The sequence below is a fragment of the Papio anubis genome, chromosome X (assembly GCF_008728515.1).
Source record: "Papio anubis isolate 15944 chromosome X, Panubis1.0, whole genome shotgun sequence".
In the NCBI taxonomy this organism is placed as follows: Eukaryota; Metazoa; Chordata; class Mammalia; order Primates; family Cercopithecidae; genus Papio; species Papio anubis.
The window spans coordinates 85530753-85546014 of NC_044996.1; positions in this window are offsets into that span (position 1 = coordinate 85530753).

Below are 15262 nucleotides of genomic sequence, written 5' to 3' on the forward strand. Positions count from 1 at the left end.
CTCTTTCTACCTGTCACTTCCTTCTTCCCATTTCAACCTCCCACAGCCCAGAGAAATCTACAGTGCTTGCGGGACTGCTGGCTGGAGAAAAATTAAAAAAAAAAAATCCTATTGGCTGTATGAATGTCTTCTTTTGAGAAATGTCTATTCATATCCTTTGCCCACTTTTTGATGGGGTTGTTTGTTTTTTTCTTGTAAATTTGTTTGAGTTCTTTGTAGGTTCTGATATTAGCCCCTTTGGCCAACAGACACATGAAAAAAATGCTTCATCATCACTGGCCATCAGAGAAATGCAAATCAAAACTACAATGAGATACCATCTCACACCAAAGCTAGAATGGCTTAATCATTAAAAGTCAGGAAACAACAGGTGCTGGAGAGGATGTGGAGAAATAGGAACACTTTACACTGTTGGTGGGATTGTAAACTAGTTCAACCATTATGGAAACAGTATGGCTGCATTCCTCAAGGATCTAGAACTAGATGTACCATATGACCCAGCCATCCCATTACTGGGATATACCCAAAGGATTATAAATTATGCTGCTATACATTCACATGCACACTCTATGTTTATTGCAGCACTATTCACAATAGCAAAGACTTGAATCAACCCAAATGTCCACCCAGTGACAGACTGGGATTAAGAAAATGTGGCACATATACACCATGGAATACTATGCACACCAAAAGGATGAGTTTGTGTCCTTTGTAGGACATGGATGCAGCTGGAATCCATCATTCTTAGCAAACCATCACAAGAACAGAAAAACCAAATGAATGATGTTCCTCACCCAGTGGGAACTGAACAATGAGATCACTTGGACCTCGGGAAGGGGAACATCACACACCGGGCCTATCATGGGAGGGGGAGGGGAGGGGGAGGATTGCATTGGGAGTTTATAATGGATGTAAAATGGATGAGTTGATGTGGGTGGCACACCAACAAGGTAATAAAAATATATAACAACCTGTAATGCAGTGCATATAAAATAACTTATAATAAATAAATATAAAAACTTAAAGGCCGGCAGGAGTATAGGAATGGAAAGGAACAGTGGAAGAGATGACCATCTCTCAGATTGGTAAAACTGGATGAGGGGGGTTAAAAAATGGTAAATGTGCCCTGCAGGCAACAACCACTTCCCCATTCAAATGCGCCATCTGATCTAACCACCAAAGTGCCGGTCCCTTGATAGGAGCGACTGGAGCCCCAGTTACACCATTGGTGTCTGGAAAATCAGCTCATTCTCCCTCACCTAAAAGCCACCTGCGTTGAGAGGCCAGACTGCATCTAATGGCAGAAGCAAAGTCTGGCACGCAAAACTCTATCCACCTGCTCAGAGCTCCGCCCCACGCCATCCAGGGTCACTGCCCAGTCTCCCTGTTGCCTGTGAGTGCACAGGTTACCTTGACAGCAGCAGTCCGTTGTACTACGCAGCACCCCCAGAGACATCCCCAGTGGTGAAGCAGCCCCAGCTGCAGGAAGGGGGCAGCAAGCCGTCGCCTCACCTTTTTTCCCTAACCCGCAAACTGAGGCTGGAAGGTGTCTGACCTCCAAGTCGTTCTTGGGCAAAAGCGCTCCAAGGTAAGTCTAACGTTTGCAGGAAAGGTGGGATAAATCTGCGAGAGAGACACCGCCGCTGCTACTGGCACCAGGTAAACAGGCTGATAGGCAGACCGAGGGCCTTCCACATTCACCCTCGCCTCTGCTTAGACTGCCTATCCAACAGAAGGGTTTAGGGCAATGGAAGCCCCAAGTCCACAGTCACAGGCTTTTCCCGAGGCCTTAACCTGGTTTTAGGGCTACATTTTTTCTCAGTGGTTGCCCGAATTCTCAGTAGTTCCGGGAGAGTCTCTAGAAACTCTCTTGTTTCTGTTTATTATCAGCAGCGATAATGGCACTCCTGAGAAGTCAGGACGTTTATCTCAAAAGCCTCTGGAGAGCCCACTATAACAACCCCCACACCCCATCTGCCTCCTTTCAGGGTCGAGGGGCTGCTGCTTCTGGCTGTTTTTGAACACCGCCCTCACGCTTCCACGCTAAAAATTAAACCATTTTTTTTTTTTCAACAAAGTTGTACTCACAAAGGATTAGACTGATCTTGCTGCCTTAGCCTTAGAAAGTCAGCAACCATCTCTGGAGATGTGGCCTCTGTACTCTCGCCCCATCCCTTCCATGCCCGGGTATCCTCAACCTCCTCCCTACCTTGCTCTCCAGTGCCATGTTGGGCTGGATCAGACTCAAGTCCATGCTGAGGCTCCTTCCATAGGAAACCCTCCCCTACCAGAATCACTTGCTGGATAGTTGGAGAAGGAGCTGTAGCCTAAGGTGGAGGTGAATCACCTTCTCTATCCCTTACACCCACGAGGTGGAAAAGAAGGAATTTGGGCAAGTAGAACTCCTTCCCTCCTCATCCACTTACCGGCTGTTGTCGGGGGGAGGTGCTGGGAGGTGGGCCCTAGCCACACCAACCCTAGCCTGCATGGAACTAGGAGCACTTATGGTGGAGTGATTTATTTAAAGATCCACCTTCCTGAAATAAAAGTGTCTGTGCAAGTGTCTTTTTCCTGTAATGACTTCTTTTTCATTAAGTAGATGCCCAGTAGTGGGATTGCTGGATCAAATGGTAGTTCTGCTTTTAGTTCTTTAAAGAATCTCCATACTGTTTTCCACAGTGGTTTACATTCCCACTAACAGTGTACAAGTATTCCCTTTTCACCACATCCACAACAACATCTACTATTTTTGATTTTTAAAATCACGGCCACTCTTGCAGGAGTAAGGTGGTATCTCATTGTGGTTTTCATTTGCATTTTCCTGATAATTAGTGTTGTTAAGCATTTTTTATATATGTTTGTTGGCCATTTGTATATATTCTTTTGATAATTATCTATTCATGTTTTTTGCCAATTTTTGATGGGATTTTTTTTCTTTTTTTGCTGACTTGTTTGAGTTCCTTGTAGATTTTGGATATTAGTCCTTTGTCGGATGCATAGTTTGCAAAGATTTTCTGTCACTCTGTGGGCTGTCTGTTTACTCTGGCCATTATTTCTCATGCTATGCAGAAGCATGAGAAATAATTTTATTTTAATTAAGTCCCATCTATTCATCTTTGTTTTTGTTGCATTTGCTTTTGGGTTATTGGCCATGAGGCCTTTGCCTAACCCAATGTCTAGAAGGGTTTTTCTGATGTTATCTTCTAGAATTTTTATAGTCTCAGATTTTAGAATTAAGTCCTTGATCCATCTAGAGTTGATTTTTGTATAAGGTGAGAGATGAAGGTCCAATTTCATTCTCCTACATGTGGCTTGCCAATTATCCCAGCACCATTTGTTGAATAGGGTGTCCTTTCCCCGTTTTATGTTTTTGTATGTTTTGCTGAAGATCAGTTGGCTATAAGTATTTGGCTTTATTTCTGGGTTCTCTAATTTTGCTCCATTGCTCTGCATGCCTATTTTATAACAGTTTTGGTAACTATAACCTTGTAGTATAGTTTGAAGTCGGGTAATGTGATGCCTCTTGATTTGTTATTTTTGCTTAGTCTTGCTTTGGCTACCTGAGCTCTTTTTTGGGTTCCATGTGAATTTTAGGATTTTTTTTCTAGTTCTATGAAGATTCATGGTGGTGTTTTGATAGGAATTGCATTAGATATATAGATTGCTTTGGGAATTATGGTCATTTTCATAATATAGATTCTACCTGGCAGGGGGCGCACCCAAGATGGCTGAATAGGAAAAGCTCCAGCCTCCAGCTCCCAGCGGGAGTGACACAGAAGATGAGTGATTTCTGCATTTTCGACTGAGGTATGGGATTCATCTCACTGGGGCATGTCAGACACTTGGCACTGGTCTGAGGGTACAGCCCAACCAGAGAGCTGAAGCAGGGCGAGACATCACCTCACCTGGGAAGCACAACAGGGAAGGGAGTCCCTTTCCTAGCCAAAGGAAATTGAGACATACAACACCTGGAAAATCGGGTAACTCCCACCCTAATACTGCACTTTACAAAGGGTCTTAGCAAATGGCACACCAGGAGATTATATCCCACACCTGGTCCAGAGAGTCCCATGCCCACTGAGCCTCCCTCATTGCTATCACAGCAGTCTGAGATCTAACTGCAAAGTGGCAGCGAGGCTGGGGGAGGGGCTCCCACCATTGCTGAGGCTTAAGTGGGTAAACAAAGCCACCGGGAAACTCGAACTGGGTGGAGCCCACCACAGCTCAAGGAGGCCTGCCTGCCTCTGTAGACTTCTCCTCTGGGGACAGGTCATAGCTAAACAAAAAGCAGCAGAAACCTCAGCAGAGGTAAATGCCCCTGTCTGACAGCTTTGAAGAGAGCACAGGATCTCCCAGCATGGAGGATGAGATCTGAAAACGGACAGACTGCCTGCTCAAGTGGGTCCCTGACCCCTGAGTAGCCTAACTGGGAGACATACCCCACTTGGTGCAGACCAACACCTCACACCTCACATGGTGGGGTACACCCTGGAGATGAAGCTTTCAGAACAAGAATCAGACAGCAACACTCGCTGTTCAGCAATATTCTATCTTCTGCAGCCTCTGCTGCTGCTACCCAGGCAAACAGGGTCTGGAGTGGACCTCAAGCAAACTCCAACAGACCAACAGCTGAGGATCCTGATTTTTACAAGGAAAAGTAACAAAAAGAAAGGACACCCACACCAAAACCCCATCAGTACATCACCATCATCAAAGACCAAAGGCAGATAAAACTACAAAGATGGGGAAAAAGCAGTGCAGAAAAGCTGGCAATTCAAAAAATCAGAGTGCATCTCCCCCTCCAAAGGAACGCAGCTCATCACCAGCAATGGAACAAAGCTGCACAGAGAATGACGTTGATGAGTTGAGAGAAGAAGGCTTCAGTCAATCAAACTTCTCGGAGTTAAAGGAGGAACTATGTAACCAGCACAAAGAAACTAAAAACCATGAAAAAAGATGTGATGGATGGCTCACTAGAATAACCAATGTAGAGAAGTCCTTAAAATAACTGATAGAGATGAAAACGATAACATGAGAACTACGTGACAAATGCACAAGCTTCCGTAACTGACTCGAACATCTGGAAGAAAGAATATCAGCGATTGAAGATCAAATGAATGAAATGAAGGGAGAAGAGAAGTGTAGAGAAAAAGAGTGAAAAGAAATGAACAAAGACTCAAAGAAATATGGGATTATGTGAAAAGATCAAATCTACGTCTGATTGGTGTGCCTGAAAGTGATGGGGAAAATGGAACCAAGTTGGAAAACACTTCAGGATATCATCCAGGAGAACTTCCCCAAGCTAGTAAGGCAGGCCAACATTCAAATTCAGGAAATACAGAGAATGCCACAAAGATACGCATCGAGAAGAGCAACTCCAAGACACATAATTGTCCGATTCAACAAAGTTGAAATGAAGGAAAAAATGTTAAGGACAGTCAGAGAGAAAGGTCGGGTTATACACAAAGGGAAGCCCATCAGACTAACAGCAGATCTCTCGGCAGAAACTCTCCAAGCCAGAAGAGAGTGGGGGCCAATATTCAACATTCTAAAAGAAAAGAATTTTCAACCTAGAATTTCATATCCAGCCAAACTAAGTTTCATAAGTGAAGGAGAAATAAAATCCTTTACAGACAAGAAATGCTGAGAGAATTTGTCACCACCAGGCCTGCCCTACAAAAGTTCCTGAAGGAAGCATTAAACATGGAAAGGAAAAACCAGTACCAGCCATTGCAAAAACATGTCAAAATGTAAAGTCCATCGATGCTAGGAAGAAACTACATCAACTAGCGAGCAAAATAACCAGCTAATAGCATAATAACAGGATCAAGTTCACACATAACAACATTAATCTTAAATGAAAATGGACTAAACAGTCCAATTAAAAGACACAGAGTGGCAAATTGGATAAAGTGTCAAGACCCATCAATTTGCTGTAATCAGAAGACCCATCTCACACGCAGAGACACGCATAGGCTCAAAATAAAGGGATGGAGGAAGATCTACCAAGCAAATGGAGAACAAATAAAAGCAGGGGTTGTAATACTAGTCTCTGATAAAACAGATTTGAAACTATCAAAGATGAAAAGAGACAAAGAAGGCCATTACATAATGGTAAAGGGATCAATTCAACAGGAAGAGCTGACTATCCTAAATATATATGCACCGAATATAGGAGTACACAGATTCATAAAGCAAGTCCCTAGAGATTTACAAAGAGACTTAGACTCCCATACAATAATAATGGGAGAATTTAACACCCCACGGTCAACATTAGATAGATCAACGAGACAGAAAGTTAACAAGGATATCCAGGAATTGAACTCAACTCTACACCAAGCAGGCCTAATAGACATCTACAGAACTCTCCACCCCAAATCAATAGAATATATATTATTCTCAACACCACATTGCACTTATTCCTAAATTGACCACATAGTTGGAAGGAAAGCACTCCTCAGCAAATGTAAAAGAACACCAGTAACAGACAAACAGAGAGCCAAATCATGAATGAACTTCCATTCACAATTGCTTTAAAGGTAATGAAATACCTAGGAATCCAACTTACAAGGGATGTAAAGGACCTCTTCAAGCAGAACTACAAATCACTGCTCAGTGAAATAAAAGAGGACAAAAATAAATGGAAGAACATACCATGCTCATGGATAGGAAGATTCAATATCGTGAAAATGGCCGTACTCCCCAAGGTAATTTATAGATTCAATGCCACCCCCATTAAGCTACCAATGAGTTTCTTCAAAGAATTGGAAAAAACTGCTTTAAAGTTCATATGGAACCAAAAAGGAGCCCGCATTGCCAAGACAATCCTAAGACAAAAGAACAAAGCTGGAGGCATCACGCTACCTGACTTGAAACTATACTACAAGGCTACAGTAACCAAAACAGCATGGTACTGGTACCCAAACAGAGATATAGACCAATGGAACAGAACAGAGTCCTCAGAAATAATACCACACATCTACAGCCATCTGATCTTTGACAAACCTGAGAGAAACAAGAAATGGGGAAAGGATTCCCTTTTTAATAAATGGTGCTGGGAATATTGGCTAGCCATAAGTAGAAAGCTTAAACTGGATCCTTTCCTTACTCCTTATATGAAAATTAATTCAAGATGGATTAGAGACTTAAATGTTAGATCTAAAACCATAAAAACTGTAGAAGAAAACCTAGGTAATATCATTCAAGACATAGGCATGGTCAAGGACTTCATGTCTAAAACACCAAAAGCAACGGCAACAAAAACAAAAATTGACAAATGGGATCTAATTAAACTAAAGAGCTTCTGCACAGCAAAAGAAACTACCATCAGAGTGAACAGGCTACCTCGAGAATGGGAGAAAATTTTTGCAATCTACTCATCTGACAAAGGGCTAATATCCAGAACCTACAAAGAACTCAAACAAATTTACAGGGAAAAAAACAAACAACCCCATCAAAAAGTGGGCAAAAGGATATGAAGACAGACATTTCTCAAAAGGACATTCATACAGTAACAGACACATGAAAAAATGTCATCATCACTGTATCAGAAATGCAAATCAAAACCACAATGAGATACCATCTCACACCAGTTAGAATGGCGATCATTAAAAGTCAGGAAACAACAGGTGCTGGAGAGGAGGTGGAGAAATAAGACACTTTTACACTGTTGGTGGGATTGTAAAGCTAGTTCAACCATTCTGGAAAACAGTATGGTGATTCCTCAGGATCTAGAACTAGAAAGTACCATATGACCCAGCCATCCCATTACTAGGTATATACCCAAAGGATTATAAATCATGCTGCTATAAAGACACATGCACACATATGTTTATTCGCGGCACTATTCTAATAACAAGACTTGGAATCAACCCAAATGTCCATCAGTGACAGACTGGATTAAGAAAATGTAGCACATATACACCATGGAATACTATGAAGCCATAAAAAAGGATAAGTTTGTGTCCTTTGTAGGGATATGGATGCAGCTGGAAACCATTATTCTCAGCAAACTATTGTAAGAACAAAAACCAAACACTGCATGTTCTCACTCACAGGTGGGAACTGAAAAATGAGATCACTTGGACTCGGGAAGGGTAGCATCACACACCAGGGCCTATCATGGGGATGGGGGAGGGGGGAGGGATTGCATTGGGAGTTATAACTGATGTAAATGATGAGCTGATGGGTGCTGACGAGTTGATAGGTGCAGCACACCAACATGGCACAAGTATACATATGTAACAAACCTGCACATTATGCACATGTACCCGAGAACTTAAAGTATAATAATAATAATAAAAAATAAAAAAAAAATTTTAAAAAACAGAAATTATAACAAACTGTCTCTCAGACCACAGTGCAATCAAATTAGAACTCAGGACTAAAAAACTCAATTAAATCGCTCAACTGCATGGAAACTGAACAACCTGCTCCTGAATGACTACTGGGTATATAACGAAATGAAGGCAGAAATAAAGATGTTCTTTGAAACCAATGAGAACAAAGATACAACATACCAGAATCTCTGAGACACATTTAAAGCAGTGTGTAGAGGGAAATTTATAGCACTAAATGATCACAAGAGAAAGCAGGAAAGATCTAAATTTGACACCCTAGCATCACAATTAAAAGAACTAGAGAAGCAAGAGTAAACACATTCAAAAACTAGTGGAAGACAAGAAATAAATGAGATCAGAGCAGAACTGAAAGAGACAGAGACACAGAGACCCTCCAAAAAAACAATGAATTCAGGAGCCGGTTTTTCCAAAAGATCAACAAAATCGATAGACCGCTAGAAAGACTAATAAAGAAGAAAAAAGAGAAGAATCAAATAGATGCAATAAACAATGATAAAAGGGATGTCACCAACGACCCCACAGAAAGACAAACTACCATCAGAGAATACTATAAACACCTCTATGCAAATAAACTAGAAAACCTATAAGAAATGGATAATTTCTGGACACTTATACTCTCCTGAGACTAAACCAGGAAGAAGTTGAATGCCTGAATAGAGCAATAGCAGGCTCTGAAATTGAGGCAATAGTTAATAGCCTACTAACCAAAAAAATGTCCAGGACCAAGTGGATTCAAAGCCATATTCTACCAGAGGTACAAGGAGGTGTTGGTACCATTCCTTCTGAAACTATTCCAATGAATAGAAAAAGAGAGAATCCTCCCTAACTCATTTTAAGAGTCCAACATCATGCTGATACCAAAGCCTGGAAGAGATACAAAAAAAAAAAAAAGAGAGAGAGAGAGAATTTTAGACCAATGTCCCTGATGAACATTGATGCAAATATCCTCAATAAAATATTGGCAAACTGAATCCAGCACCAACTCAAAAAGCTTATCCACCATGATCAAGTAGTCTTCATCCCTGGGATACAAGGCTGGTTCAACATACACAAATCAATAAACATAATCCAGCATATAAACAGAACCAAAGACAAGAGCCACATGATTATCTCAATAGATGTAGAAAAGGCCTTTGACAAATATCAACAGCCCTTCATGATAAAAACTCTCAATAAACTCGGTATTAATGGAACGTATCTCAAAATAATAAGAGCTATTTATGACAAACCCAGAGCCAATCTCATACTGAATGGGCAAAAACTAGAAGCATTCCCTTTGAAAACTGGCACAAGACAGGGATGCCCTCTCTCACCACTCCTATTCAACATAGTGTTGGAAGTTCTGGCATGGGCAATCAGGGAAGAGAAAGAAATCAAGGGTATTCAATTAGGAAAAGAGTAAGTCAAATTGTCCCTATTTGCAGATGACATGATTGTATATTTAGAAAACCCCATCGTTTCAACCCAAAATCTCCTTAAACTGATAAGCGACTTCAGTAGAGTCTCAGAATACAAAATCAATGTGTAAAAATCACTAGCATTCTTATACACCAATAACAGGAAAACAGAGAGCCAAATCATGAGTGAACTCCCATTCACAATTGCTTCAAAGTGAATAAAATACCTAGGAATCCAACTCACAAGGGATGTGAAGGAACTGTTCAAGAAGAACTACAAACCACTGCTCAATGAAATAAAAGAGGACATAAACAAATGGAAGAACATTCCATGCTCATGGACAGGAAGAATCAATATTGTGAAAATGTCCATACTGCCCAAGGTAATTTATAGATACAATGCCATCCCCATTAAGCTACCAATGAGTTTCTTCACAGAATTGGAAAAATCTTCTTTAAAGTTCTTATGGAACCAAAAAAGACCCCGCATTGCCAAGACAATCCTAAGGCAAAGGAACAAAGCTGGATGCATCACGCTACCTGACTTCAAACTATACTACAAGGCTACTGTAACCAAAACAGCATGGTACTGGTACCAAAACAGAGATATAGACCAATGGAACAGAACAGAGTCCTCTGAAAAAAATACCACACATCTACAGCCATCTGATCTTTGACAAACCTCAGAAAAACAAGAAATGGGGAAAGGATTCCCTTTTTAATAAATGGTGCTGGGAAAATTGGCTAGCCATAAGTAGAAAGCTGAAACTGGATCCTTTCCTTACTCCTTATATGAAAATTAATTCAAAGAGATGGATTAGAGACTTAAATGTTAGACCCTAATACCATAAAAAAACTCTAAATACCTAGGTAATATCATTCAGGACATAGGCATGGGCAAAGAACCATGTCTAAAACATCAAAAGCAATGGCAACAAAAACCAAAATTGACAAATGAGATCTGAATTAAACTAAAGAGCTTCTGCATAAAAGAAACTACCATCAAGTGAACAGGCAACCACAGAATGGGAGAAAATTTTTGCAATCTACTCATCTGACAAAGGGCTAATATCTAAGACTACAAAGAACTCAAACAAATTTACAAGAAAAACAACCCCATCAAAAAGTGGGCAAAAGTATATGAAAAGACATTTCTCAAAGAGAACATTCATACAGCCAACAGACACACATGAAAAAATGCTCATCATCACTGGCCATCAGACAAATGCAAATCAAAACCACAATGAGATACCATCTCACACCAGTTAGAATGGCAATCATTAAAACTCAGGAAACAACAGGTTCTGGACAGGAGGTGGAGAAATAGGAACACTTTTACACTGTTGGTGGGACTGTAAACTAGTTCAACCATTGTGGAAAACAGTGTGGCGATTCCTCAGGATCTAGAACTAGAAATACCGACGGCCCAGCCATCCCATTACTGGGGATATGCCCAAAGGATTATAAATCATGCTGCTATAAGGACACATGCACATGTATGTTTATTGCAGCACTATTCTCAATAGCAAAGACTTGGAATCAATCCGAATGTCCATCAGTGACATACTGGATTAAGAAAATGTGACACATCTACACCATGCAATACTATGCAGCCATTAAAAAGGATGAGTTTGTGTCCTTTGTAGGGACATGGATGCAGCTGGAAACCATCATTCTCAGCAAGCTATGGCAAGAACAGAAAACCAGATACCGCATGTTCTCTCTCATAAGTGGGAATTGAGCAATGAGATCACTTGGCCCAGGAAGGGGATCATCCCACACTGGGTCCTATTGTGGGGAGCGGAGTGGGGGAGGGATAGCATTAGGAGATATACCTAATGTAAATGATGAGTTAATGGGTGCAGCACACCAACATGGCACATGTATACATATGTAACAAACCTGCACGTTGTGCTCATATACCCTAGAAATTAAAGTATAATTAAAATAAATAAATAATTAAATAAATAAATATATATATATAAACTCTCATCAAACTTGGAATAGAGAGAAATTTCCTCAACTTATTGAAGAATATCTACAAAGAAACTACTGGTAACATCATGCATAATGATGAAAGATTTAAACATGTATATATGGCACCTTGTTCTCTCTCAACACACAGCACTGTGTTCTCACTAAAATTAGAAATAAGGCAAGGAAAGGATGTTAATTCTCACCATTCTTATTTAACATGATACTAAAAATTTAGACACTGAACCTAGTCAGAACAAAAAAATTAAAGATATACAAATTGAAAAAAATAAATACAATTAATGTTCAGATGATAGAACAGCCTATGTAGAAAATTCCGAAGAATCTATGAAAAAAATATTCAAAAGCTCAAAACTTCTTAGAATAAGTGAGTTCAACAAGATTACATAATGAAAGATCAGTGAACAGAAATCTGTCAGATTTTTATATAAGAATAATCATGTGGAAACAAAAATTAAATATATAGCATTACAATATCTCCCCAAAATTAAAATATTAAGATATGAACTTGATTTGTAGAGGACTTTTTTCTGAAAACAATAAAATGCGGATAAAAGAAATTAAAGAAAATTTAAATTAATAGAGTGTTGCACCTTGTTCATGTATTGAATGACTCAATATAATAAAGATTATCAATTATCTTATATTTAACCCATGTATAAAATTACATAGATTTAATAGAATTTCCATGAAAATTCCAGAAAAATTTTTTTGTTAATAAAATTTGTTTTGTTAATTCTTCTAAAATTCATGTGTAAAGACACAGGCTCTAAAATAGATAAAAATAATTTGGGGTTTCTTTATATCATTTATTTCTGCTAAAATCTTCATTATTTTTTTCTTTTTACTAACTTTGGGCTTAGATTGTCCTTCTAGTTCCTTAAAGTATAAATTTAGATTGTTTATTTAAGATTCTTCTTCTTTTTTAATGTAGGCATTTATTTCTCTAACCCTTCCTCTTATTGTTTTTGCTGCATCCTGTAAGTTTCAGTATGTTGTGCTTTTGTTTAGTTTGTCATATTTCTAATTTATTTTTTGGTCTCCTCTAATCCATTATAAAGGACCTATTTTGAAAAGCTACAATGTGTTACTGTCATAGGGATACAAATGCAAATCAATAGATCTGTGAAATTAAATTTGTATTTGAATTAAGTAATTCAAACTTAATGCTGTTGGAACTTTAAATTATTTTGAGCTGTGAGAGTAATGTGGCTACGTGGCTTAGTTGTAAGCTGTATACTTAATCATATTTTCTGAATTTCCTTATTTAAGGTTGACATTTTGGTCACTACAAAGTGACCTGAAGTGAGCCTCAGTAATCCCCATCACTTTGCAGGTAACTGGAGTCCTGGCACAAGCACGAATGAATTTTATTCACCTGACCTTGCCAGAATCGAAAAAGATCTTTGGTAGGGCTTCTCTCAGAGGTTCAAACCCTCCAGTTTGGATGGGATTTAGACTTTTTTGTGCTATATACATTTCTAAATCAACAAGGTTGAAATTGAAGCTCTACTGCAAGATTAGAGTTTTGTTTCTATTTTATTAGAAATTGTTGACTGCAGATTTATAACTTTTACTTTTCTCTGAGGTTAAGATTTTGTTTTGAATTACTCATAGTTTCTATAATATTTTCCCTTATTCAAAATTTTGGTCAAAGAGAAGACAGTTTCTCTTGGAAAGATGGAAGTAAATCTTTGTGGTTTAAGCAAATTTCTAATATTTAAAACTGGCCATGTTCTGAAGCTTTGTTCTATAGAAAAATCTAAACTTTCTTCTTGAGTGATCAAAATTATAAAATACTCTTTATGGATTCCTAGGTATTTTATTCTCTTTGAAGCAATTGTGAATGAAAGTTCATTCATGATTTGGCTCTCTGTTTGTCTGTTACTGGTGTATAAGAATGCTTGTGATTTTTGCACATTAATTTTGTATCCTGAGACATTGCTGAAGTTGCTTATCAGCTTAAGGAGATTTTGCACTGAGATGATGGGGTTTTCTAAATATACAATCATGTCATCTGTAAACAGGGACTATTTGATTTCTTCTTTTCCTAACTGAATACCCTTGATTTCTTTCTCTTGCCTGATTGCCCTAGCCAGAACTTCCAACACTATGTTGAATAGGAGTGGTGAGAGAGGACCTTCCTGTCTTGTGCCAGTTTTCAAAGGGAATGCTTCCAGTTTTTGCCCATTCAGTATGAGATTGGCTCTGGGTTTGTCATAAATAGCTCTTATTATTTTGAGATGTGTTCCATCAATACCAAGTTTATTGAGAGTTTTTATCATGAAGGGCTGTTGAATTTTGTCAAAGGACTTTTGTGCATCTATTGAGATAATCATGTGGTTTTTGTCTTTGGTTCTGTTTATATACTGGATTACGTTTATTGATTTGTGTATGTTGAACCAGCCTTGCATCCCAGGGATGAAGCCCACTTGATCATGGTGGATAAGATTTTTGATGTGCTACTTGATTCAATTTGCCAGTATTTTACTGAGGATTTTTGCATCGATGTTCTTCAGGGATATTGGTCTAAAATTCTCTTTTGTTGTTGTGTCTCTGCCAGGCTTTGGTATCAGGATGATGTTGGCCTCATAAAATGAGTTAGGGAGGATTCTCTCTTTTTTATTCATTGGAATAGTTTCAGAAGGAATGGTACCAGCTCCTCCTTGTACCTCTGGTAGATTTCAGCTGTGAATCCATCTGGTCCTGGACTTTTTTTGGTTGGTAGGCTATTAATTATTGCCTCAATTTCAGAGCCTGCTATTGGTCTATTCAGGGATTCAACTTCTTCCTGGTTTAGTCTTGGAAGAGTGTAAGTGTCCAGGAAATCAACCATTTCTTCTAGATTTTCTAGTTTATTTGCATAGAGGTGTTCATAGTATTCTCTGATGGTAGTTTGTATTTCTGTGGGGTCCGTGGTGATATCCCCCTTATCATTGGTTATTGCGTCTACTTGATTCTTCTCTCTTTACTTCTTTATTAGTCTTGCTAGCAGTCTATCAATTTTGTTGATCTTTTAAAAAAAACAACTCCTGGATTAATTGATTTTTTGGAGGGTTTTTTGTGTCTCTATCTCCTTCAGTTCTGATCTGATCTTAGTTATTTCTTGCCTTCTGCTAGCTTTTGAATGTGTTTGCTCTTCCTTCTCTAGTTCTTTTAATTGCAATGTTAGAGTGTCAATTTTAAATCTTTCCAGCTTTCTCTTGTGGGAATTTAGTGCTATAAATTTCCCTCTACACACTGCTTTAAATATGTCCCAGAGAATCTGGTATGTTGTATCTTTGTTCTCATTGGTTTCAAAGAACATCTTTATTTCTGCCTTCATTTTGTTATGTACCCAGTAGTCATTCAGGAGCAGGTTGTTCAGTTTCCATGTAGTTGAGCGGTTTTGATTGAGTTTCTTAGTCCTGAGTTCTAGTTTGATTGCATTGTGGTCTGAGAGACACTTTGTTATAATTTCTGTTCTTTCACTTTTGCCAAGGAGTGCTTTACTTCCAATTATGTGGTCAA